This window comes from Lygodium microphyllum, chromosome 3 (assembly GCF_053477565.2).
Source record: "Lygodium microphyllum isolate KBCC chromosome 3, Lygodium_microphyllum_v1.1.10, whole genome shotgun sequence".
Classification (NCBI taxonomy): domain Eukaryota; kingdom Viridiplantae; phylum Streptophyta; class Polypodiopsida; order Schizaeales; family Lygodiaceae; genus Lygodium; species Lygodium microphyllum.
The window spans coordinates 7,850,581-7,877,763 of NC_141137.1; positions in this window are offsets into that span (position 1 = coordinate 7,850,581).

A 27,183-nucleotide genomic window follows, 5' to 3' on the forward strand; every position below is an offset into this window, starting at 1 on the left:
GATTTTAGAACCTTCTTCAGCACCTTACTCAAACCGATGGTTTACTGTGCTTAAGAAAAATGGATCTTTACGATTCATTCAAGATCTACGATATGACCAATTTTAGCTTTCATTATAAAGCCAAGACATTACCACAATGAAGACACCTCTTGGATTGGTCCGCATGTGCACTCTACCACAAGGTGCAACAAACTTCGTAGCCTATATGATGAATGCCATGCACAAAGTCTTAAGGGACTTTATTCCACAACTTACTCTTCCATTTCTTGATGATGTACCTATCAAGGGATGTGAAGTCAATGAAAAGAATGAGGAGCTTGACAAAGATGGTTGCAAGACATTTGTAGTTAACCATATTCAAGATTGTGACAGGATTTTGACAAAGCTAGAAGAGGTACATCTTACCCTTTCTGCAGCTAAGTCAATTTTTGGAGTAGAAGAAGTCCTAGTGGTCGGTCATTTATGTGGCCCCTATGGATGCAAACCTTCTCCAATCAAGATAGATGCCATCAACAGAATACAAGAAAAATGCACAAATGTTTCAGAGGTGAGAAGATTTCTCAGTGCATATGTATTCTATCTCATATGGATACCACATTTTGCTCATGTAGCTGAAAATATTTATTAATTATTAAGAAAAGGCCAAAGATTTTCTTGGAATAAAGAGCATGCTTTCACTATGCATAAATTAAATAAGCTATTAATTTCAACCCCCACTCTCAAAAGGGCTGACTATTCAAATGGTCAACCCATCATCCTTACTGTGGATACAAGTCCCATTGGGATAGGATGGGCTGTTGGCCAAGAGGATCTTGAAGGTAACAGGTATACAATTCGTTTTGGAGCAAAAGTTCTCAATGAACATCAAAGAAGGTATGCACAAGTAAAAAGGGAATTGTGGGGAGTTGTAACAGCATTAAAGTGTGATCGTGAATACTTTATAGGTGCTTTCCTAGTGGTAGAAACTGATTGTCTTCCACTCTTGGGCATGATTGCCAACTGCTCTACACACGACATTGTTATGCTAAGATGGATTGCATATATTAAGTCACTCAACCCCGAATTAAAGCATATTGCAGGAAAGGCGAATCCAATTGCTAACATACTATCACGTGCAAGATATGACAATGAAGAAGAGATTATGGAAGAAGATGAAGTTAAAGAATCTATACTTGCTGAATTTCATTCCATGGCTATACTGAAAATACATTTTCAGTTAATGCATTTACTGGTCCAAAGCTGAAAACAATAGGATGGTCAACTAAAAGCCTGCATGCTCATGCATTGCTCAAGTTCTAGTTCATTTCCTTGAAGAAGATTGGCTAAATACTGGCCAATATTTGAGCACAATGAAGAAGAAGGAGACTTGGACTGATGAGGAGTTCAAACATATCAAGAGGAAAGCTTATGGCCTTTTTCTTAAAGAAGGACATCTATGGAAGCACGCAAAGAAGAAGAAAGGAGCACATATCCGAGTTTTAGGTAACAAAATATTGTAGCATGAAGACATAGAGGAAGAAGAAGAGGCAGAAGATGAAGACATTGACATGGCAGAAGATACTTCTTCTGACACTGCAAATCCGTAAGACTTTGGCACATGCTAGAGGATATGCAGGTTAGGAGGGGGGAATGTCATGCCGCTACACGCACACCGTGTAAAAAAAAATCTGGAGTGTGGCTTTCTTTTAGATTTAGAGAGCCAATGCCACTTTAGACATTAGTATTAGTGTCCATGGTTAAAAATATTAGATTTTTTTGGACAAGTTCTTAAGTCAATTTTTGATATTCTAGATATTATCTCTTGTAAAAATCCATAAAACTATAGATAACTTCTAGATTAGGAGGACATATAAAAGAAAGCATGTAGCTTTCAACCAATTTGAGAGGATTTTATGTTTAAAAAAAGAGATTAGCGAAATCGCGCGACGCGCGATCGCTGTTTTTAGGCAGTGAATAGCACTCTGAAAGTGAGAGATGAAGAAGGAGTGATTTGGCAGGATTCTGGCCAGGTGTCCTGGTATTTAACCCCTTTTTCGGAGTCATTGGAAGCATCAGATTGGCAATCTGAGCAGCATAGAGGAAGGTATTATTTTGTACACATTTTTATCTATTAGAGTTATATTTTCTCTTAATGCTGAAAGAAACTGACAGGCTTCATCTCTGTTAGTATTCTTCTATATTTTCTAATTCTTTTTTAGAGTATTCTTCTACATCTTCAATATCTTCGAACCCCTTCTCTTCTGTCTACTCCTCTCCTTGAATCTACCTACACCGTGTTGTCTCTTATCTTCAAGAACTCGGCTTGAAACCTTCAACCCTTCTCTTATCTCTACCATCTTCCAAGTCAAAGCTCTTGAACCCCCATACATTCTTCTCTTGCCAAACCCCTGTGGTGACCTTCAACCCTACACGTTGCAACAATGTTAGTATAGAATATGACATAAGCTTAAGATATATATATATATATATATATACAGCCTAGGATATGTTTTCTTCTCTTTGTTAATGTATGTTTTTGAATTATGGTAGAATAATGAATCTTGGAAATGATTCTTTATCTTCTGAGTAATGTTTATGTTAGCTATGCATTCATCCATTTTTGCTTGGAGAATTCAAATGATGTGGTCTTAATTTCAGCTTCCATGGCTATGTTGTGCTATGGTATAATGGAAGATGTCTATGGCATGGCCATGATTGAAACATTTCATGTTATTTCTTGTTATTTTCTTAGTTCAATTCATTAGTTTTTTTATTGATTTTCATGGTAGAATAGACCTTATTTACATTGGTATCAGAGTATTAGTTTAGATCCTGTTAGAAGTCATTTTCATGCCTTAGATTTAGTTGCAACGACTAGGGAGAGAAAACCACACTTCAAATTTAGTCACAGAAGTTAGTTCTTCCATAATCGTGACTAGACATGGAGATCTGTCACAAACTGTGACCAAGATGGAGGTTCTTGCATGAACCAATGGAAAATGGCAGACTCTAGCTATTTTGGCAGGTTGTGACTAAATTTTAACAATTTTTTAAAAGGAAAATTGGACAAAATGGAGTCCTCAAGACTTTAGAGAAGGCAAAAGCTTCATTACTTTTTCTTAAAGGAGGATCTATTCTTCTTCTCTAGGTCCATTCTTGTCTTTCATGGAAGATTTTTAACTTGAATCTTTCTTCCATAGGAATATCTCTTCTCTAAACTTCTATAGCACTAATCCTTGCATTCTAAGAATCATTTGGAGTACCATTTTGACTATGGTGCCAAACTAAGGCAGACATGGCAGACGACAAACACGCCCTAAGTGAAAGCCTGGTTGTTCAAAGAAGAGGAAGTTTGACAGATCAAAGCCATCATCAAAGAGAAAGCTAGTCCCAATAGACTTTCTTTATTGTGGAAGAGGAGAATTAGGAATTGAAGATTATCACAGAAGCATTTGATGCACATCGCTTTTCCAAGGCTCCATGTCTGCCATAACTGCTACTGCAGGTCTAAGACACGGCCACTTCCAATTCCACCAAATTGGAAGTAGGTTCTTGGGTATTAGTAATAGCTTTCATAGGAGCTAGAATTGGACAATCTTTTGCAGTGTGGCCTTCTCCTTTGCATCGACTGTATAAGGGCTTGTAATCCATATACCTTCTAGGGTTTGGACAATTCAATGAGATATGACCCTTTTCTCCACATCTGTAACACTCCACCTCTGATCTCTAGCCACCGCAAAACTGTCCTCCTCTATAACTCTGAGAGGAAAACCTCATTGGACCAAAATTAGGATCGAATTCACTAGTAGGCTTTGGTCAAATATCTTGCATTGTCAGTTTGGATTCCAACAAGTTGAATCTTAAGTCTTAATATTTATTTCTTCTTTTGTGTATGTAATTTAGAGAGCAAATATCCTCTGTATGGTTCTTTCTCAAACAATATGAACAAAAGGCTCCAAGAATGATTGGTTTTTGGGTACATTCAGTGGCTAAATGCCCTGCTTGAGGGAATTTTTTACACCATGTATTAGAACGCATCACATCTCTCCCACCCCCTGTAGGAGTGGATATATTGGTGGTGTTCACATTCAGCATTTGTAGCTGTTTAGTAATCATATCCATAAAGCTCTTTCTTGATACTTGTGACGACAATTGAGTTGGATAAGTAGTATTTTCATATTTTCACCTCTCCTGGAGTACTTGTAGTAGGGTTTTGGAAAGCTTCTATTGTTACTGCATACACTAGTTGGTTTGATCGAGAGGGTCCTCTACTAGTTCTGATTCAAAGCTTCTATTGATACTTGGGGTTGTTGATTCCAGTTGGTAGGGTTCCATTGTTGCTGAGTTGCCATTGGAGGAATAGTTTGAGGCCATTATTGTTGTGGTTGAACCATCATTTGAGGCATTTTTGTTTGTGGCCACTGTGGATTAGGTGCAATGTACTGCTGTAGTGTTTGCATTTGGCGGTAGGGGTAGGTGTAGGGAATTGTCCCTGGGACTGCATTTGGTGGGTTTACCATTCTTGGCATGGGAGGAGGTAAGACTCCTCTTCCTGAGGTCATTGACAACCTTGCTTCAACTTGGTCATACAGTCTTGCACCTTGCACTGCAGCTTGCAAATTGACTGGTCTTCTCAATTCCATAAACTTGCAAACTTTTGGTTGTAGAAATCTGAGGAAAACTCCTTTTTGGATTCCTTCATCCAAATGATGGTTGGTCCATCTCTTCAATATGGAATCCATTTGCGAGACATAAGCTTCTACTCTTTCTCCAGGGGACTGACTTAGGTTCATAAACTCCTCTCACATCCGCTCTTCAAAACCTTCACGCCTGAATTTAGTGAGGAAAGCCAACTTTAGGTCATCCCATGTGCCAAAAGTTCCTACTACTTGTCTCTCATACCACTGGAACACCGCACCTTTGAAAGTGGCAGGGAATATTGCTAAACAATGCTTGGGGGTTCTTGCATTGTTAGCCACACATGCTACCATGAAATCTACTACATGAAGATCATGATCTTTGTCACTAAATCGATTTCTTATTATGCATTCTCTATTTAATAAGTTCATGTCAATAAATTAGTAACTCACTTTTCTTTAAGTGTTGATGATGATCTAGCATGGCCATGAGACCATTTAGAGACCAGTATTCCTAGTGCATCACTTAATGGGGTGATCAAAGCACTATGACGAGGATATCTGGAATAGGCAATATAAGTTATGAAGGGGGAAAGAAGTGTCTGCCAAGTGTAAGAGTGTACACAAGAACCAAGGAGTTACACATAAATGAAGATGGATTGAGTTCTAAGAAGAGGAAGTGCATTAGCATTGTGTATATGTATTTATGTGTGCATCTAGGGATGCCTCGGAATGTTTACTTATGTGTAATGAGCATTGCAATCATTTGGAGTCATCCTCTCCCCTACAAGTCAAGTTTTAAGGTCTTTTATTTCTTTAAGAAAGATGAGAGAGGGAATTCTCTCACTAAGAAAGACGAGAGACGTGATCCTCTGGAAGTGAGGAGAGAAGTGATTTTCTCTTTCTAAGGTCTAAAATGACACAAGCTTTTGTGTAGAATTCAATCTTAAGGTTAAGGCCCAAGGCAATCTAATGAACTCTCCTTATCTATGACTCAAGGTGCTTGCATGGACCACAAGTTAAGAGTACAGTTTAAAAAGCTATTTTTTTTGGAAATTTCATTTTTCAAATATCTCGCAATAGAAAAGCTATCTCTAAAAACCGGGTCGCATGGCTTATTGAAAACAACGAGATCTACAACTTTCATGTTGGACGTTTTTTCATCCAAACAACGGACAAAGAGATATCTCGAAATTAGTGCTGCAGAGTAAAACAACCACACCTTGCATGAAGATCAACTCTACTCTCTCTCCAAGAAGAGAAGCTCTTGAAAGCCTATAAAAGAGGAGGCTCTCCTTGGGTGTAGGAGAGAGGTGAAGGAAGCATCATTTTGCATGTATCCAAGAGGAGAAGAGAAGGTGCAAGTGCTGCAGAAGCCCTGCTAAAATCAAGTGCTGCAAAAGCTCTGCTGAAATCAAGTTCCAAGAGGAGAAGAGAAGGTGCAAGTGCTGTAGAAGCTCTACTGAAATCAAGCGCCAAGAGGAGAGCCCTACACATATTGTGTAGGAGAGAAGGAGACTCAAGAAGGATCAAAAGGTGCCAACTTCCAAGTTGTGCGAGTGTTAGCCGGTTGTATACCGTGCAAGGAACTGTGATCTTATTTCCAAGATCTACAAGTAAGAACTGGCTTATGTGTAACGGAGGAGCTTGCTCCTTGTCAATAATATAACTCCACAAAGGGGGGGACTAGCCCATCTTCCAGCCCCTAGTGTGTTGTCAATCTCTCTATATATCTCTCTCTCTCTACATATTTCTTTTCTCTCATATGTTCTCTCTTTGTGCTAGTATAATATTTACCGTATATCTTTTAAGTATATAAAAAAGTCGAGTGTGTATCTCAGATTCTATAACAATATTCATTGTACTCTCCCTAAAAAAATGGGCAATAGGACTACATTTGGTGGCTTGTCATCAATATTTTGAGGACAGATTTGACTAGGAAGGGGACCTTGAGTTGCCATGGGGACTTTTGTAAAGAGTGCTTTTAAAGCGTCAAAGGAGGCATTTGCTGATGTAAGCTCATTCTCGGCCTTGATTTTTTCATTCTATCTTCTCACATGTCTCTGGACTCGTTCTAGTGCTTGCCTCTTGATTGTGTCATTCATTAGGGGGTTGGCCCCAACCATGTGGTCTGTACTCAACAAAACAGAATCAGAGGGGGCTTGAGTCTCTCTAGAGGACTCCCTAGCCAACATCTCTTCTACTTCTTTCTTTTCTACATCTATGAATTCAACCTTCAAACCACTACAGAGAGGAAGGTATTCCTTTCTAAATGTATCAAAACTCATTCTTTTGAGGATCATTGTGTTCAATATTCAGAGAGGGAGAGAGAGACAAAAACATGGAACTGTAAGAGAGAGTAGTAAACTCTCATTGTTGTCTTCTTCTCATTCTTCCATAATGCTTACTAAAGTCTAATCACACATAACTGATTAATACACATGTAGAGTGACAGCTAAGATGACAGCTATCTAGATAAGGTCGGTCATGTCAGTGATACTAATCACGAGCTTGATTCACAACACTCCCCCTGAAGCTCAAGCTAACTGCTATACTCCAAGTAGCTCCCTGAAATGCACAAACTTCTCTTTACCAAGTGATTTGGTAAATATATCTACTACCTAGTCTTCTGTCTTCACATGGAGTAGATCAATGTTTCCAGCAAGTACCATCTCCCTAATAAAATGATAATGAAATTCTATGTGTTTGGATCTAGCATGATAGAGGGGGTTGCTAGCCAACATCACACTACTGAGATTGTCACAATGCAATGTGACTTTGTTGTCCAACTGTATACCCAAGTCATGTAGCAGTTTCACAAGCCAAACTACTTCGCATGCCGCTAAGGCTTCACCCCTGTATTTTGCCTCTATACTAGATAAAGTAATGGTTGGCTACTTCTTACTACTCCAGCTGATCATACTATTGCCCAAACTAAAAGCATAACCACTGGTCGACCTCCTATCATAGAGACAACCAGCCCAGTCAGTATTCGTATAACCTATCAAGTGGAATGATTTCCCATGCTCATAAAACAACCCATAATCAGCAGTACCCTTCATGTACCGCATAATCCCCTTAACTACATCTAAGTGTGGCTTATAAGGTTTCTGCATAAAATAGCTAATCAGCCACACTGCATAACTCAAGTCAAAACAGGTAATAGTAAGGTAAATCAAGCTACCCACCATCTGTCTGTACATAGTGACATTCTCAATCTCAGTCCCAACATCAATTGTAAGTTTGACATTTTGATCCAATGGTGTTTCCATGGATTTACACTCCATCATGCCATATTTTAGCAACATATCATGAGCATACTATTTTTGCAATAGCCATATACCTTGAGGTGTAAACACAATCTCAATCCCAAGAAAGTACTTCAACTCACCAAGATCCTTGACTTTGAATTCAGCATGTAACATTAGTTTAATTTTAGCAATCCCATGATCATCATCTCTAGTGATGATCAAATCATCAACATAAACCACCACAAAAACATAGCCATGCTTTGTTTTCTTTGTAAACAGGTTGTGATCTACAAGACCTATTTGAAAACCAAGCTTTTGCAACAAATAAGTGCTTATGCGAGCATTCCATGCTCTAGGTGCTTGTTTCAGGTGCCATACAATGCCTTCTTTAGCTTACACACATATGTCAGATAGTTAGGGTGTACATAACCCTCAGGTTGCTCCATATACACCTCTTCAAGCAAGTCACCATTCAAGAATACATTTTTGACATCTATCTATCATAATTTCCAGCCCTTAGAAGCCGCTAATGCAATAACAGTTCTCATTGTTTCCATCTTGGCAATCGGGCTAAAAGTCTCCTCATAATCTAGGCCATATTACTTTGCATATCCCTTTGCAACTAGTCGGGATTTATACCTTTCCAACAAACCATCTAACTTGCATTTCACTTGATAAACCCATTTCCAGCCAATGGATACTTTGCCTTCAAGTAAATGGACAAATTCCCATGTCTCATTTTCAGCCAATGCTGCGTATTCCTCATCCATGGCAACACACCAATTCTCATTTTTAACTGCGTCACTAAACCTCACAGGTTCTTGGTAGCCTAACACTTTAGTCATATATGCATAATACATGGCTAAGTACCCACTGTATGCCAGCCTATCAACTAGTATTCTAACCCTTTTAGACCTCCTCAACTGTGGTGCACTCTAGGCTTGCCTCTCATGAGGCAACACATACCTTCTTTGCCTTGCACCAAGAGTCATAATTGATGGTATGCCCAATTCACTATCAAGACTATCACTGCAAGGTGACTCATATCCAGCTATAAGAAGGCCAGTCACATCATTAAACATCTTTTCTTTGCCTTTATCCAATCTCCCCCTTACTGACATATTCATGTCAATGGATGCAGTAGTACGACTGCGGAGTCATCCTATCCAAGGAATAACAATAGATGAACCATGACTTGTCGGTCCACTCATAGACGTACTAGCTAAAGGATAATTTTCAACATAAGTAGGGCTGGCTAGTCCATCAAGGACCACTACATTCAAATTACCATACCATGAGGCCAGCTCATAAAAAACTACATCTGTGTTGCTGATCAAGGTTTCCCGAATGGATGGATCATAGCATTTGTAAGCCTTTCTCTCCTATGCATAACCAATAAAAACACTTTTGATAGCTTTCGGATCTAACTTCTTCCTCTTTTCATCAAGCACATGTACGTAGGCAATGTGGCATACTTTTAGGTGACTAATGTTGGGCCTGTGCCCATAAAATTTTTAATGCAGAGTCAAATCATGAATCTGAGCTGTAGGTGTTTGGTTCAACACATAAACTACACTAACCACTACTTCAGCCCAATAAGCATTTGGCAATTTCTTTTCATTAAGCATTGCCCTGGCAACTTCCAAAAGCACCTAATTTTTTCTCTCTACCACATCGTTCTATTGAGGTGTGTAACTACATGTGAGCTACCTTTTATGCCATATTTAGAAGGTACCTATCAAACTCTTTGGATACATATTCTCCACCTCCATCAGATCTCAAACATGAGATGTAATAACCAAGTTCATTTTCAACATGCTTCTTAAAGTCCTTAAAGACATTCCAGCACCTCATCCTTCTGCTTCAAAATGTACATCCACGTGTATCAACTGAAATCATCAATGAAGGATACATAATACCAAGCACTACCAAAAGAAACATTATGGACATGACCCCATACATCCGAATGTATCAACTGCAAAGGCCGAGAATTGTTTCTGACATGTCTCATGAACGGGAATCTCATTTGTTTCCCAAACTTATAAGAAAAGCATACATGTCTAAGATCAGTGTACTTGAACTTCGACAAGCCAAGTACAACCTCTTTTTGCTGCATATTTTTCAATTTATATACATTAATATGATTGATGTGTTGCTAGATTTCTACATCCTGAACTACTCCATTACCATGGGCAAACATGGTTGCCTTCAATTCTAGGATAAATGCATCCAAAGTAAACATTCTGCTATCTCTCTTGCCTTTAGCAATCAATTTATAGCCATATGTCCAACAGACACTAGATTCTTGGTAATAGAAGATACATGTAGTACATCATGTAGGCTTTTCTTTCTACCATTACAAGCATCAATAGATGCATAGAACTAATGCTGATATTTACTAGACTTTTCCATAGTTTATGACATGCAAGTAGCATGTTATGACCAACAACATAAACGTTGTAATAATTAGGGTATTCGCAACTCAAGAATATCCTTAAACCACCATACACATGTCCTGGTACATTGGGGATTCAATATGTGACCAAACAAGCATCAATGTTTGTACTGTATTTGCAAGTAGTAGTACCAAATACAGCCAGTCCACTACTATAACCAGCAAATATTTTCTCTACTAAAACAAGAGTATTCAAACCTCAAAATAGTCCCAAAACATCTCATACAATTGCCACTCTATGCAAGAGTTGATACATGTCCAATCGGTCAAATTATATTGCATGTATGTCAAGTGAAGATGATAGGTATCCTTTCTGCAAACAATAACCAGGTCAATACCCCGGTATAATCAACAACAAACTAGTCAAACTTTGGGCTTTCAACACTCACAATATCCCAAAAAGCATCTACCACTCAAGTGGTATGATCCAAGCATTTGTCAGTCAGTAGCAAATAAGCATCACAGATACTTCAACCCTATAGGTATACTATTTCCAAATTCAGGACAACAACTAGTTCCCTGTTTTACAAATAAGTTCCAAAACTAAGTATTTAACACTCTAGAACCATTCTCAAATGCATGGTAATAAGGGCATATACATTGTTAGGATGAAAGCCACCAGTGCCATGGAACCACCTACTATTTACTGTAGTAAATAGCCAATCTGCACTGGTCTATGCTAAATATCTCAAAATTTGTGAAGAATTTGAAAACACTTTCTTCTGCAAAGTTGTAGATCACGTTGAAATGGTGAATAATTGCTGGCCGTTTCTCCAAAATTCATTTTTGTAGCAAGAGATAGCTTTTGCAAAAAAAAAAAAGGACTGCAGGCATGGTCTCCTTTGATGACGTTTTCTTCAGATATGATGTCTCGATGTCAAATGGCCACTGCCAAGCCGTCAAGCTTAAGGCGTTCAAGCTTTGATACCATGTTCAAGATTTAGAGAGAGAGAGAGAGAGAGAGAGACAAAGATAAGGAGTTGTAAAAACAGAGAGTAGTGAACTCTCATTGTTCTCTTCTTCTCATTCTTTCATAATGCTTACTAAAGTCTAATCACACATAATTGGTAAACAAACATGTAAAGTGATAGCTAAAATGAAAATTTTCTAGATAAGTTCAGTCATGTTGGTGATACTAATCATGATCTTGATTCTCAACACATTGTTGTGCCATCATCATAGTAATGTCATCTTCTTTTGATGGTTTCAATAGTGTATGTTGTGAAGAACACTTTATCCTCCAACTTCGAGTGGGTTGCTAATTGGACAAACAAGAGATTGTCAATGCACCATGCATCCCACGTGTCCTTCTATTGAGCATCCACGAACAAATGCCGACTCTTTTCTTTCTTGTTGTTGTGAACCTCCTCTGACCACGACTCCTGAAGCTTCTTCATGATCTCCCACTTGATGATGTCTAGAAACTTCTCAATGAATGCCGGATCTTCCATGGATGGTCATTATCTCTGTTTTTGCACTTCAATTTGTTCCCAAACAATTTTCCACCAAGATGCATGTCTATGTTGCTTCAACAAGAAGAGGAAATAGTCCACCACATAGAGTCTGCATCATGATGCTAATATGTTTCTGCCATTGGGGGATGAACTTCTTGTGGAAAGTGGCTTTGGCAATGAGAATCTCCAATTCTTCAGTGGTAGAAGGAACTCCACAAACATCCATTGAATTCTTCTCTTCTTTGCAATGTCATTTCTTTCATTTTTAGCCTCTACTGATGCTTGTTGGTGGCAGTTTTCCCTGGCTGCGCACCAAAAACATGGAGCTCCAAAAGGAACACCAAGGAAATAGGATTTATACTACGATAAAATCTATCTAATAACATCAACAACCATCTTTTTTATCTTTTATATGATCTCAACAAAGGAAACAATACCAAGAACAAGAAACCTTTACGTAGCTTCATAGAAACAATTCTCCCATGGCTTTATCTTTAGCAAAATTTATCATTCTCTTCATATTCTTCAAAGATTTCATTAATAGACATAGAAAACACAAAAGAATACTCCATTTTGAATGGAAATATATCACATATGATTCATTTTCAAAGTTTTTATCATTTTCTCTCACGATCTCTCATAGATAAATACATTGTTTGGCATAGAATTGGCTATCTCTGACACACACACATACACATACACACACACACACACATTCTCTCTCTCTCTCTCTCTCTCTCTCTCTCTCTCTCTCTCTCTCTCTCTCTCTCTCTCTCTCTCTCTCTCTCTCTCTCTCTCTCTCTCTCTCTCTCTCTCTCTCTCTCTCAATAGTACATCATCTCCTCACTAAAATACTCAATAATCACTCATAATAATCCTTGTTTGGTCTTGGATACCTCTCCCAAAACGTGTGTCTAATATAAAAGGTCACGAGAGCCACTATAGTGACTCTTCACAACTCATCACTGTCACTTCACTCCATTCTTCTCTTGAGTCTTCAATAGCTACTTCTTCCACTTCCTTGAGCTCTTTTTAACTTGCATTCACCTCTTTCCAAGGTTAGAAAACTTTCCCATACTACACTCTCATCTAACATAACACTTACAGAGGCATACAGAACATAACAAAACAGAAAAGAGGCTCTAGAGAAGCTCAACAGAGGGTTATAGAAGGTCAATAGAAAGCATCCAACTCAACTAAAACCAATCCAAACCATTCAATGAGATTTCAAACAACCTCAAAATTCATCAATCATTACTCCATGCTTCATACAGAACAAAAATAGAACAAAACAGAAGCTAAACAAAAGCTAGCATAACCAATTAGAACCTCAACAAAACCTATCAGAACATCACAGAGCCTCATATCTCTATTGAAAATTATCATGAGCTTCCAAGACATAACCAACCTCATCTAAAACACTCTCAAACACTTTCAAAACAATCAATCATTACTCAAAATCCATCAAAAATCAACCATTCAGTCCTCAAAAATAACAAAAATCAACCCAAAAACCTAGTCATTTCAACATTCAACAGTCTCTCTCCTCTTTCTCTCTTGCCATAAACGTTGTTCATATGGGCTGGGAGATGGATCAAGGAAGGAAAAGGAAGCATCAATGATATAAGTAAGCATCATTGGCTTTCCATTTTTGAAATATGATGCATGTATTTGCGGATTTTAGAGTAAGCATCTTTCATTTAATTTTTATGATGAATATTTCATTCTCTGGGATGAAAAATGGTTTAAATTATTGAATATGCCTGAATATATTTGAAATCATAAAATAATTAGTAATTTATAGCAATTCACATACTAAGAATCAAAGCCGCAAAAACCCACAATGTGAGAATTAATAGAAAAATAATAAAAAAATTATGAGGTTTTATGGTTCAAATGGTGTTCTTATGGAGTGATATTGAGCATAATATTGAATAATAATCTACATAAGCTTCATGGATCTAAAAATTTTAAAAATAAAATAATTAATAATAAATGATTAAACATTATAAAAAATAGAATTTTTTATGAAAACTTTTAGTTTTTATACATAAAAATTTATAATAAATTAGGGATATGTGTGTAGATGTATGATGAAGATAGGGCATGAGAATTTACCTTAGCGACCTTTATCTTTATCTGAAAATGTATTTTTATCACTTTTCTAAATGGAAAAAATGACATTAAACATCTTCTTAAATTGGTGCACAATTACAAAACCTAAATCATATGGAAAAAGGGATTGTCAAAAGTTAAGTATCAATTACATTTTGATTTTCATGCATATTATGGCATATAAGACTCACTCCATTCAAGTTTAAAAGGGACAATAGCACATATTAGTCCAGTATTGTTTCTGAGCAATGCAGCACTTTACTAAAAAGAAAATCATTGAAAGGATATTTTACACATGGCATGGTGGCTGATTTGTAGCTAATTTGTTTAAGCACTATATGGCATTCCACATTGGATCTACATTTAAACATGTTATTAGGAGATAATCTACTAGATACATGGCACTTGATTGCTAAAACAATTTCTAAGCTATAGAATAGAATGCTTTTCTTTGGGAATTCTTATGTGAGAAAAAAAAAATTTCTTGGAATACTTGATCAAAAAAGTGGATAATTTTATGATTTTGTTCTATATTTAGATGGTGCATCTTGGGACCAATCCCCAGAGTGTAGGAGAGCCATAGGAGCCACAGCATTCTGCTAGGAAGAGGAGCTCTTTGTGTATGTGATACGATGTGTTGATCACTTGTATGTGTGGGATACTCCCTTTGTTAGAGTTGGGAAGAGGCAAAATTGTTGGACTACAAGTTAATACAAATACATAATTTAGCTAGATCAGTATATATTATCTAAACACTCTTACTTGTGAGGCTATGAGGTTGGTTGGTGAGTATAGGAGGCCTGGCTAAAGCTAAAGTCAATGTTGGGCTCACTTTAAGTCCCAAAAGATAGTGCATTTATCGAGAGTCACCAATAAGTGTGGCGGTTTTTGAATCTTGGTTAATAGAAACTAGTTGTTTAGTGTATGCCACCAAAGAGCATTGAAATAGATTTGTTATTTCTTGATAAGCATTGTCAAGCTGAGATTCAGTATCAAAAAAGAGACGAAAGGGCTAGATGGCAAGTTGAGATCATTAAGAGGTATTCTTCTAAACCACATATTTAGGAATTTGGAAATTTTCATAAAGTTTGGAAATTTCTAATGTAATTAATATTTGGACACATGGTCAAATCTTATCCCCTTACTTAAAGGTGAAAATTTTCCTAGATACTATATAGCCAATCCCCCCAAGTCCCGCTCTCAAATATGAGGTTAAGATTTAGACACTTGGTCAAATCTTTACTCCTTATTTGAAAGTGGAACTTGGGAGATTTCCTAATTCTCTAATATGGTACTCTAAGTGTAGTAGTTTGATATCTTTGAGGAAGAGAGGTCTTATTAACCCAACTAATATCCCAGTTAGTCCGTTAGGGGAGGAGGAAGCTCTAGCATTCCCTTTTTCCTGAAAAGTCAATCTGCTTTAAGTGCAACTGCAACCCCACCAATATAGACCCCTAAAGCAAACTCGATCATCATGATGTGCAATCTATTGCAATATCTACAAGAATATCGGATCTTCCAGTCTTAGGTTTTTCTCTACCCATTTTTAATGGGTTAATAGAGGAAGATGTAGAGCTCCACATTGGTGAGTTCTAGAAATTAATGTTTAATTTCTGAATTCATGATGAAGGACATCTTCTAATGTTTTTCAACATGAATCTAAAAGGAAGAGCTACAATGTGATATCATGGCTTGGAAGCTACGAGTATAACCATGATCGACTTATTATGCGGCCTTCAAAAGAGAGTTTTCCCTTAAGAGAGGTGGTCAATATTGGCTACGTATTCTAAATGTAACACATCAAGAGTCTCATGAGAATGATCAAGCATATGCCAAGACATTGAAAGAGATGTTTTGGAAATTGCAAACCTCTATTCCTATTCCACCTACTGCCTGACTACAATACTTTTAATATGGATTAGACTTCAATATCCAAGTGCAATTGAGTAATGTTGCCCTTGCTGATATAGACATTACAGAGAAGGTAGAGTCACGCTTACAACCAACCTACGCATCTGGAAAAAACCTAAATTTGAATCTAGGTCCCAAAAATAATTTGGCATTGATCAATGGAAGTGAAGGGGTGACTAGTGCATCTATGACGAATTCAAATGAAAGAGAAAGCATAATGCAGAATGCGCCCATGTTGTTGGCTCCTCTTAATGTTACTATGCCATTGGCTAGCCAAATGGTTCCACTAAATAATGGGAGTCAAATGATGAACTCTAATGTCATACCAACTAATCAATGGCAGTTAGAGTGGTTACACTAGTTGAACGACGAGTGGATGATCACGGCTATGAGTCTAGTGCATCAAATGTCCTTGGTAAAGTGAATGACATGATAAGGCATTATATCAATATGATAATAGAACAATATAAACAAATAGTCATAGATGTTAATTTCCTAAAGAAGTAGCAAAATTTAATAGAAAGCATCATCCTTAAGAGTGTGGCCCATCAAGATTTAGTTATAAGTGGTGTGGTGGTTAGCACTTTCTAAGAAATTATCCTAATGTCAAATTTAATATTTTTGGAAAGTCCAACCATCTAGCTAGTACTTCCTGAGTAAGATTAGTTCTCTTTCTATTGTAGAAGAGTTGCCTAGTGGTAGTGGTGTAAGCCTTATGAAAGCTGTGCATGTCAACACAATTGAGGATTCACGAGCCATTACAAGAGGAGAAAAGGTTAAACAAGGTCATAGCAATAATGAAAAACTTGTTGACGCAATCCCTAAATAGAATGATAAGGGGACTCTAGTCCTTAACCCTAATGTGGAAGTCAACGGCCCTCTAAAAGCTTTGGATTTGCAAAGGTGACTCCAATAAGGAGCTGCCAAAGAAGAAGGTGAAAGCCAAGAAAGAGGCACCTAAGCCTGTTCAGCTAACTAAGAGAAAGAATGATCAAGTGGGAGAAGAAAACCATTGCTAATTATCATGAATTTGACTTTAAAGCCAATTCTCTTTGCAAGGTAAAGCCTAATGTGAATCTCTTGTAGTTGATCAAGTTATCTTTAGGAGTGCATAAAAAGTTTAAGAAGATCATTCATGCTAGGTATAGCATCAAATCCTTAGAAATAGCTTATGTGGGGAATGACTAGTTTGAATATACTAAAAAGTATTGCCCCAAGGGTAGTAGCATATGTTGATGACATATTAGTGGAGCATACCATTATAGATACAGGATCCTTGGTCAACGTTATGAGTTCAAAATTAATGGAAAGGCTAGGACTAGAAATCCAAAAAGATGCCTCCATAATTCTTCAAATGACTGATGAGAGTTTAAGACAGTCAAAATATTTCATTACCAAATTCCATGTGACTATTGCTAATCCGGAATGCATTTTGTAATTTAGGGTTATTAGGTTTGCAGGGTGACCAAGCTATCAAGTATTATTAGGAAGGCCATGGATCTTACAATTTGACTATTAAATTGATATATCTATTGGTCATCTAATTTTTGGCAAAGGTGCTAGATGCATAATAGTGGATGCATATCTTGAATCTTCTCAAAGAAAGAGATTGCCATTATGTTCGATAGAATTAGATACATTAGAGGATCCTTCTAGTAGTGAGACTTTATCAAGCAATGAATCAAAAGCAGGGTCCACTACAAAAGATGTATATCAGATGGCTTTGAATGAGCCAATAGAAGCTCAAGACAGGAACCAGAGATGCGGATGTGATTGAGCTAGATCTTGGTACATTGGATGAGCCACAACTGATTAAATTAGGATCAATACTTAGCTCAAAAGAAGAGAGAAAGGACTGTGTGTCCTTGATCTAGAAACTTTGTGATATTTTTTCCTAGAGCTATAATTAGCTAAGGGATATTCCTCCTAGTTGTACATACTATATCCCTAAAGAAAGGTAGTTGTCATGTTTGACAAAAAGTGAGCTATATGTCCCTTGAGCTAAGGGACAGACTATTTGAGAAGCTACAAAAATTGTGTAAGGCTAGCCTGATATTTTTAGTACAACACACGAAGTGGTGTTCAACAATAGTTATCAAGCAAAAGAAAAAGAATCAAATTCAACTTTACGTAGATTTTAGGGAGCTCAATAAAGTCAAATATTACTATCTGCTCTACCATTTATTGATTAGATTCTAGGTCAGTTAGTGAGTAGAGATATCTATTCATTTATGGACTATTTTGTTGCTTATAATCAAATGGCTATCATACAGAGAAAGGTAAGTTTAAAATGACATTTATCACTATATTTGGTACCTTTGTATATCATGTGTTATGGCTTTTGGATTATGCAATGCATTAGGTTCTTGGCAATGTACGGCTGATAAAAATTTTGGTGATATTTCCCCAAAGGAATCGAAAGTTTTCGTTGAAGATCTAGGAGTGTGTCTCAATCCAAGAAAGTGTGTCTTTAGAGTGCATTATGGATTGCTATTCAGCCACATGGTTAGCTCGGCTGGTACCGTGACTAATCCTGAAAAGATAAATGTAATGAAGTATTCAACCATGAAAGGAAATCTAACTAAAACTGTAATTGATGTGAAAACAACAAGAAAATAACAAAGAACTATAGCACCAAGACATCTTGCCATGTATTAATGTTGATGGTCCCAAGATACATGACAGCCATGGCTGATGCTTCAACTAGCAAGAAGGAAGCTAACTTCAAGAAAGTAAACAACCAAACTTAGTGAATGAGCCAAAAGATCTCTTCCCTTAGCCTCTTGCCTTCTTTATTCTAACCCCCATTTCCAAAGTTAAGGGCTATTCACATAGGCAAAGGCTGAATTTACAAGGGCTGGAATTTACATGCTATAGAACTATCATGATTCCAAGGTGCAAAAGATATCAAGGTATTTTCCTTCATCACAAACCATCCCGTCCTAAGATGGTTTTGTCCTCAAAACCAAGGAGAAATGGACCAAATCCAAGTGGAAGATGATAGTAATCATGCCTATATATCTCCGATATGATATGAAAGCACTTTCCATGTGAGAGAAACCTTTATGTACGTCAAACTGTGAGTGAACTGGCTGCTATCCAAACAGGATTGATTTGCAAAACTGTTATAACTTTTGATAGAGTGGTCCAAATGATACATATGAGGTATAGAAATGAAGTATACAGTCCCAAGTATCATCCCATAACATCAAAATTAATTTTTGATAAAGTCAGGACAATTTTATTTATGACAAAAATTTCTCACAGCAAGTTGTCCCTGCACAGTCTGTCATGTATCATCATGTAATAACCAAGGAAAATCATTCACATAAGTGGATGATTGCCAAGAAGATTCCTCTATAGGTAGACTCTTCCACTTAATGAGGTACTCAGTAAGAGTACGATTTTTTAACACTTTTTCTCTCTTCCCAATAATGCTTTCAGGTTCATATATGACAAGTCGTGTCTCATCTAAAGGTGGCAACTCTTCCAATACCATCACATCAGGTCCAACATACTTCTTAAGCTTTGAAACATGGAATAAATCATGTATTCTAGTGGAAGAAGGTAGTTGTAGCTTATAAGCAAGCTCTCCAACTTTGTCCAAAACCAAATACGGTCCATAGAATCTATGAGCAAGCTTATTGTTTCCCCCCTTTAATGAAGCATAATGGGTCTTGGGAACTTTGAGAAACACCCAATCTCCAGCTTTGAAATCCAAATGCCTTCTCTTCCCATTGGCATAAACTTTCATTACTTCTTGTGCGTTCTTTATGCTGTCCTTGCATTGCCTCATGAGCATCTCCATTCTTTCCAATTCTTCCTTTGCTTGGGGATTGATATCTTCATGAAACAAAGCTGATGGGATTTGAACTTTGTATCCATAAAGTGCTTCAAATGGGGACATACCTATGCTCAAATGAAGTGTGTTGTTATAGCAAAATTCAACAAGGTGAATCCAACGATCCCATGAAGCTTGTGTGTCATGGCAATAATGTCTAAGGTAAACTTCCACCCAATGATTGACTCTTTCCATTTGCCCATCGGTTCGGGGGTGATAGGCTATACTAGGAGTGAGGGAAGTACCCATAGAAGAGAAAAGACTTCTCCAAAAGTTGCCCATGAACTTGGTATCTCTATCCGATACTATTCTCATTGGCATACCATGCAATTTGAACACGCTTTCCATGAACTGCTTAGCCACTTGCTTGGCTGAATATTGTACCTTGGTTGGAATAAAGTAGGTTGATTTAGTCAATCGATCAACAACCACATAGATACTATTCCATCCATGACTAGTGGTAGGTAGTCCCGTTATAAAATCCATGGAAATGTCGGTCCATTTACCCGTAGGGATGGGTAAAGGCTAAAGTAAGCCGGGTGGTAATAAGGTAGAGTCCTTATTTTGTTGGCACTCTAAGCACTTGGATACATGCTCCTTGGCGTCTTTCCATAAACCCTTCCAATAGAAGCTTTGATGAACTTTATCAAAAGTCTTGAAAAGACCCAAATGACCAGCCATTGGGGATGAATGCATCTCATGGAGCACTTTCAGCTTGAATTCACTGTTAGGAACCAAGTACACCTTACCCTTAAACCATAAGAGCCCATTATGCACTTTGAAATTCGGAAATTCTTCATCACACCCTTGCTATAATTTCTGTAAAATCTGGGCAGCATGCTCATCAACCACATATTCTTCTTGGATGTCGTCTATCCAATCCTTTTAAATTGTAGACACGGTAGATAAACTGCATGCCCACATTCTAGAGCAGCCACAATATTATCATTTCCAGCCATATATGCTATCTCAAAATCATATGATTGCAAAGTGGCCATCCATCTCTTTTGCTTGGGAGAAAGGTTGGGCTACGAGAGAAAATACTTCAGCACTCTATGATCGCTTTTGACTTTGAAATGTGTCCCATAGAGGTAATGATGCCATTTCTTGATCGCATGTAAAATAGCAAGCATCTCTTGCTTGTATACATGCATCTCCCTCTCTTTCTCATCAAAATTTTTGCTCTCAAATGCAATGACACCATGCTCTTGGACTAAAACAGCCCCTAAACCTCTACCACTAGCATCCGCATAGATGGTAAAAGTTTTAGAAAAATCAGGGCAAACTAGTATAGGTGCTGAAATAAGCAATTGCTTCAGCTCATTAAAGCTCTTGTCGGCAATTTTGTCCCAAAAGAAGGCCTCTTTTTTCAGCCGATCGGTAAGAGGGGCTGCAACATGAGCATAATTCTTCATAAACCGACGGTAGAAGGAAGATAACCCAAGAAAGCCTCTTAGAGAAGTGGCATTAGTTGGAGTAGGCCATTCTTTGACGCATTGCACCTTCTTAGGATCCATTTTGATTCCATCTTCTCCCACTATGTGGCCTAGGTATTCAACTTCCTTTGTCATGAATGAGCACTTAGTTGCCTTAGCAAATAGTTTGTGCTTCCTCAATATGTCAAAGACCTCTTTTACATACTGCAAATGGTCCTCTTTGTTCTTGCTATAGATCAAAATATCATCAAAGAGCACCAACTGTTCGAAATAGCAAGGGTTGAAGTATCTTGTTCATGAGAGATTGGAATGTGGCCGGGGCATTGGATAAACCAAAAGGCATAACCATAAATTGATAGGGGCCTCTTTCCATCCTAAAGGCCGTTTTAAACTCATACCCTTCCTTCATGCATATTTGATGATACCCCGATCGCAAGTCAATCTTGGATAATATCTTAACATCCTTCAATTCATCCAAGAGGTCATCTATTCTAGGTATTGGATACCTATTCTTGGTAGTGACCTTGTTAAGATTGTGACAGTCTATACACTACCAAGAAGGACTATCGCAATACCCATTTCTAATAGCTCTTTCACTTGGCGCTCTACCTCTTCCCTTTCCCCTTTGGAGAGGCAATATGCTGGTTTGTTAATGGGCTTGGTGTTGGGCAGCAAGTCTATAGGATGATCCACTTCTCTTTTAGGAGGAAGAAAAGTAGGTGGCTGAAAAATATCATCATAATCCTTAAGCAACTTGCAAAGACATGAATCTATGTCATTAGTAGAAGAAGATGGCTGATCCCCATCAATGGTGCACAGATCAATCGCCGTATGCACTCGTAGTGAGCATCAGAAGGTCCCCAAGAACAAAAAAACTCTACTTTTTACACAAAAACCAATGAAGAAAGCTTGCACGACATGAACAAGAGACCAATTGGGTGCAATCTCCCCCCATGCCTTGTGTGAGCGCTCCACAAAGCATGTATTTTATATATTATTCATCTTCAAGCTCAAATAATAGCCTAATTTACAAAATAGCACGCTTTAGCTTTTGAGTTTGCTTTTGTGACAATAAAGAATTAAAGCTAATGGGCACCCAAGAAGTCAAGTGGTACCCAAATACAATGTCCAATACTAGTATTTAAATCGTGTGCCCATGCATTCCTAAGATAATGTCACTAGACTGCAAAGGTACAACTAGGAAATTTCTTCGTTCAGTATAATCACCAATTTTAATTTCTAAATTATGCACCTCTTGTGTTCCATTATATCTCGTGCCTAGGAATGCAGCCTTGATGCGATAATGTGTAGAAACAGTTTGTAAATTCTATTCTTTGACTAACTTTGCAGAAATAAGTCATGTGTCCTCCCATCATCATGTAAAATAGTCTTTTCTTTACCATGCACAAAACATTTCATTGTTAATAAAGAATGGGGGGTTGGCATACCTGGCAAAGTATCCGAAGTAGTACCAATATCATCATCATCTTCCGTAAAGTCGGGCATCTCTTCACGTTCTTCTTCTTCTATTGCTCCCAGATAATTGATATGGACGGATGGCTTTTTGGATTGGCGATTGGCTACTGGATGTCCAGGTTGATGGCATTTGTAACAAACTATGGGTTTTGCTTTAGACACATTATTGGTAATGGCAGGAAGTTTAGGAATGTTGGGATTTGACTGTGGAGATGGCTTAGGGTTTGGATTGGTGTTTGATGGCAAGGCAGGTGGTCGTGTCCAAGATTTACGGAATGAAGATGGAAGAAAACAACTTTGATTGAATCTTCGAAAATTTGAATTGAATTATTTGGAACCAAAGTTACCATTAGTTGAAAATTGTTGTGGTCGCTTGTCTCGTCCGTGAATCCTGTCTTCAGTGTCATGGGCCAAGGAAATTGCATCTTCAAGAGTTGTTGCCTTGAACATATTGACTTCAGCATAGAAATGTCCAAGTAGGCCAGACATAAACTTGCGTTTATGAGTTGCTTCAGGTACATCTTCGAGCATTCGTAGTTGTAGTAGTGCATTCCAGAAATGTTCAGTGTATTGGGAAATAGGTTCGTAATCCCTTTGTTGTAGAAGATCCAACGTGGACCTCACACTCTCGAAATCTTACACTCTTATTAGTTGTCACAACCTTCTTCCAAGAGAATAGTATTGCGTAGAAATTGCATATAGTCTGTGTGTGAACTTATGTTCTTGCTGAAACTAGTTCAGAAAGTCTGCAAGTGTGAACAGGAACTTCCAGAGAGCAATAGACTAGTTCGTGTGCTTCTGCGTATGAACTGCTGCTATGGTAATGGTTGAAGATGACTTTTGTGACTTTGTTGACTTGGAGAACTTGGAAAGCTTAGAGTTTAAAGCTTAAGTAACCAAGCCTGATTTTCGTGGACAAGAGTATGTTGACGCCAGCGTCGATGACGGGTAGTACATACTGTTGCCGCAAGCGCAAAAAGTCGTTTAATTAAGCTTTTTTTTAATAAGCTTATTGTTAATCTTAGTAAGCTTAACCTTAAAGCTTTAAAAGCTTTGAGCTATGGAAGTCCTCTATATCACGACGACTTGTTGAAGGAAGTATCCGTGTGGTCCTCCGCCTATAGAGGCTGGTCTCTCGCGATCACAGGGTGTAGAAGGGGGTTCTTGACTGCCAAGAACATGCTGGTATCGACCGTTCACGACGAGACTGACTGTAGAGCTTGATCGTTCCAGGAGCTCCGCCTTACCGCAAGATGGTAAGCGATTGGAAGCTCTCGATCTCAGCTTTGCTCTGATACCACTGGTGCACAGATCGGTCGCCGTATGCGCACGTAGTGAGCATCAGAAGGTCCCCAAGAACAAAATAACTCTACTTTTTACACAAAAACCAATGAAGAAAGCTTGCACGATATGAACAAGAGACCAATTGGGTGCAATCTCCCCCCATGCCTTGTGTGAGCGCTCCACAAAGCATGTATTTTATATATTATTCATCTTCAAGCTCAAATAATAGTCCAATTTACAAAATAGCATGCTTTAGCTTTTGAGTTTGCTTTTGTGCCAATAAAGAATTAAAGCTAATGGGTGCCCAAGAAGTCAAGCGGTACCCAAATACAATGTCCAATACAAGTATTTAAATCATGTGCCCATGCGCATACAAAAATAATAAATAAATATCAAGCGCTTTGATAAATAAGCGCGACAAAATATAGGCGCCATGCCTAAGATACACGCCCATCAAAAATTGACGATAATTTGAATACATGCTATCCTCCAATGCTTCCCAATGCCATCGTTGCTTGCTCTACATATCAACTGAAGCATTCACAATTGTTAGAAAAATAATACAATTAAACCGACAAAAGTGAATACCTTAGCAGTCTTCAGCTACAAAAATAAATTGGTTAGAAATCAATCCTAACCTTAATTTATTACGAGTACACACTCTAAACTCATAAATATTTATTAATTTAAATATGTATTTTGTGGAATCACCCGCTATGGAATCACCCATGTACACATAAAATTAACAAAACGCCCGAAAAGGATAGGCGTCCCCATCGACTTTTCGCACAAAGAATCCACTTTGTGTATGAGCCCCGGTAATAAAATTTTACGAAATCCACCGCAAAACCTCACGGAATCCACCGTGGCACGGAATCCATCGTGGAATATGCCTCCTGGCATCAATCAACCTTGGAAAGAAGAATAGTGAATATACATGCCTTTGCATTAATCTCCTTTTTGATCTTCTTAGGGTTGATCACCTCCATTTTCTTCTTTTCAACACCATGTAGAGTTACTTGATGTCCACGCCATTGAAATTTCATTTCCATCTTGTTGATATCCATAGTAAATCTGCCCAAAGATTTCAGCCAATTGCAGCCAAGTATAATGTCAATGGAACCCATTTCTAATGCGATTAAACTCACTGATGTAGTGCACAATGGAGAAAGAGTAATAGGTATATTTGGACAGCATTGATTGCTATTTTCAAAGTCTCCATTTGCCACTTGGATTTTGAGGGATGTAGGCATATCATGAGTATTCAATTTTAGTCCATTGAGTGATTTGGAATTAATAAAGCTATGTGTGCTGCCCATATCAATGAGTATATGAGCGGTCCTTCCCTTGATTTGGCCTTTGAGGCGTAGGGTATTATCCCCTCTTAAACCACTCCATGCATCATTCGATATGGCACATAGAGAGGGATGCAAATCAGTCCCAGAATCATCCAAGTAATGACTGCCTGGATCGAAAGGGAAACCATCCATCGGGTCATAAAACTCATCATGGATACTCTCTTCATTTTCATGCATCTCTTCTTGAGTTGTTGAGCCTTCAAGCTGACCGCCCGGATCGAAAGGGAAACCATCCATCGGGTCATAAAACTCATCATGGATACTCTCTTCGTTTTCATGCATCTCTTCTTGAATTGTTGAGCCTTCAAGCTGTGCTAGACTTCCTTTGATAGGTTCAGCATCGAAATCATCCTCGAAGATCATGCTAACCTTCAAATTTTTAGCCTTGCACTTGGACTTATGGTTGGGTGACCATTTCTCTCCATAGTTGAAGCATAGTCCTTTGGCATACATTTCTTTGAGCTTGTCATTGGACACATGTTTGCCTTGGGTAGGGGCTGAAATTTTGGCACTAATATCAGTTCTCTTTCCATCAAATTTATTTTCAGCATTAGATCGGAAATTACAGCTTTGTTTTGGCCCATAAACCATGGGAAAATTTGGTATCTTGTTGTAGGTGTTGCTGAAAACATTTTATGGCTTCCCAACATGCTGAAAATCAGTTCTAACATGCCCATAATGGCCTGATGTCTTTGGGAACTGTGTAGGCTGAAATCAATGCCCTGTTTTTGGCTGAAAACCCTTGTATTTTTGCCCATAACGTTCAGCCAATTGAATGGTAGCTTGCAAGGATGTAGGATTCATGGCTCCAACTTCGGAGGATAGTGTAGATTCCAAAACCAAATATGTATTTGTTCAATTTGGCACTATCGTGAACATACATTGAGAGGTTTAAAAACTGATTTGAGTACTCTCTAACTGAGAGACCACGTTGCTCAAGGGCATACCATTTCTTCTCCAAGCGCTCCTTTTCGATGGGAGAAACAAAGACTTCAATCATGGCATTCTTCAATACGTCCTAGGATAAGAAATTATGTCCCATCCTCGTCATATATCTCCACCAAGTATGTGCATAGCCTTCTAAATGAAGGGCTACAAATTTCACTTTAGCATTTTTGGGCCTTGGATAAAGGGAAAAGTACATCTCCAATTTGTCAAACCACTCCTCCAACTCCGTGGGTGAAGGATTCTCTCCTTTGAAATTTGAGATGACTATTTTCTCTTTGTACTCTCTCTCATATTGAGGTGGCTGCCCATTATGGTGCTGCTGTTCACTATGGTGTTGTTGCCCAAAAGAGTTACCAAATGATCCTTGCCTAGGAAATTCATTATTCCAAGTTCCTTGTGCATATGGATTTTGCTGTCCATACTGCATACCATAACCTTGTGGCTGGGAATAATGTCATTGAGGCTGAAAATAGGTGTTGCTCACATTGGGAGGTTGTCCATGCATAGTAGTGTTGAATGGTGGTTGCTACCCACTATTTTGTTGTGGCCAACCATGATTGGATAAGGGGCTTGGCCTATTAGGCTGCATTTGAGTATGAGAATTGTGTTGTGGCTGTCCATAGGAGTTTGGGGCTGAATTTACATGCCCTTGTTCATACCCACCAACATTTGGTTGGGTATCAAATTGCTTGTAAAATGAATTGCAACCGTGGATGTCTTCCTCATGCCTAGAGTTTGCTTGAACCCTCTCATGTGGGTCTTGGGCATGTGGCTGAGAATAGGCCTTTAATTGATGGGGCTGGGGTTGAAACGAGGTGGGCTGAGCAAAATCTTTAGCCTTTGATGATTCCCCAATCTCAAATTGTCCTACCACCTTTGGAGTAGAAGGTTTGGGTTGCTCTTCAGCCAAATGAGGATGTGGGACATTAGGGCCAGCTGTAGGTAACATCTTTTCACTAAAGATAGCCACTAGCTTGTCAATACCCATCCTCATACCATCAAGGCCTGATTTCATGTCTTTAATATCATTTGAGAGTT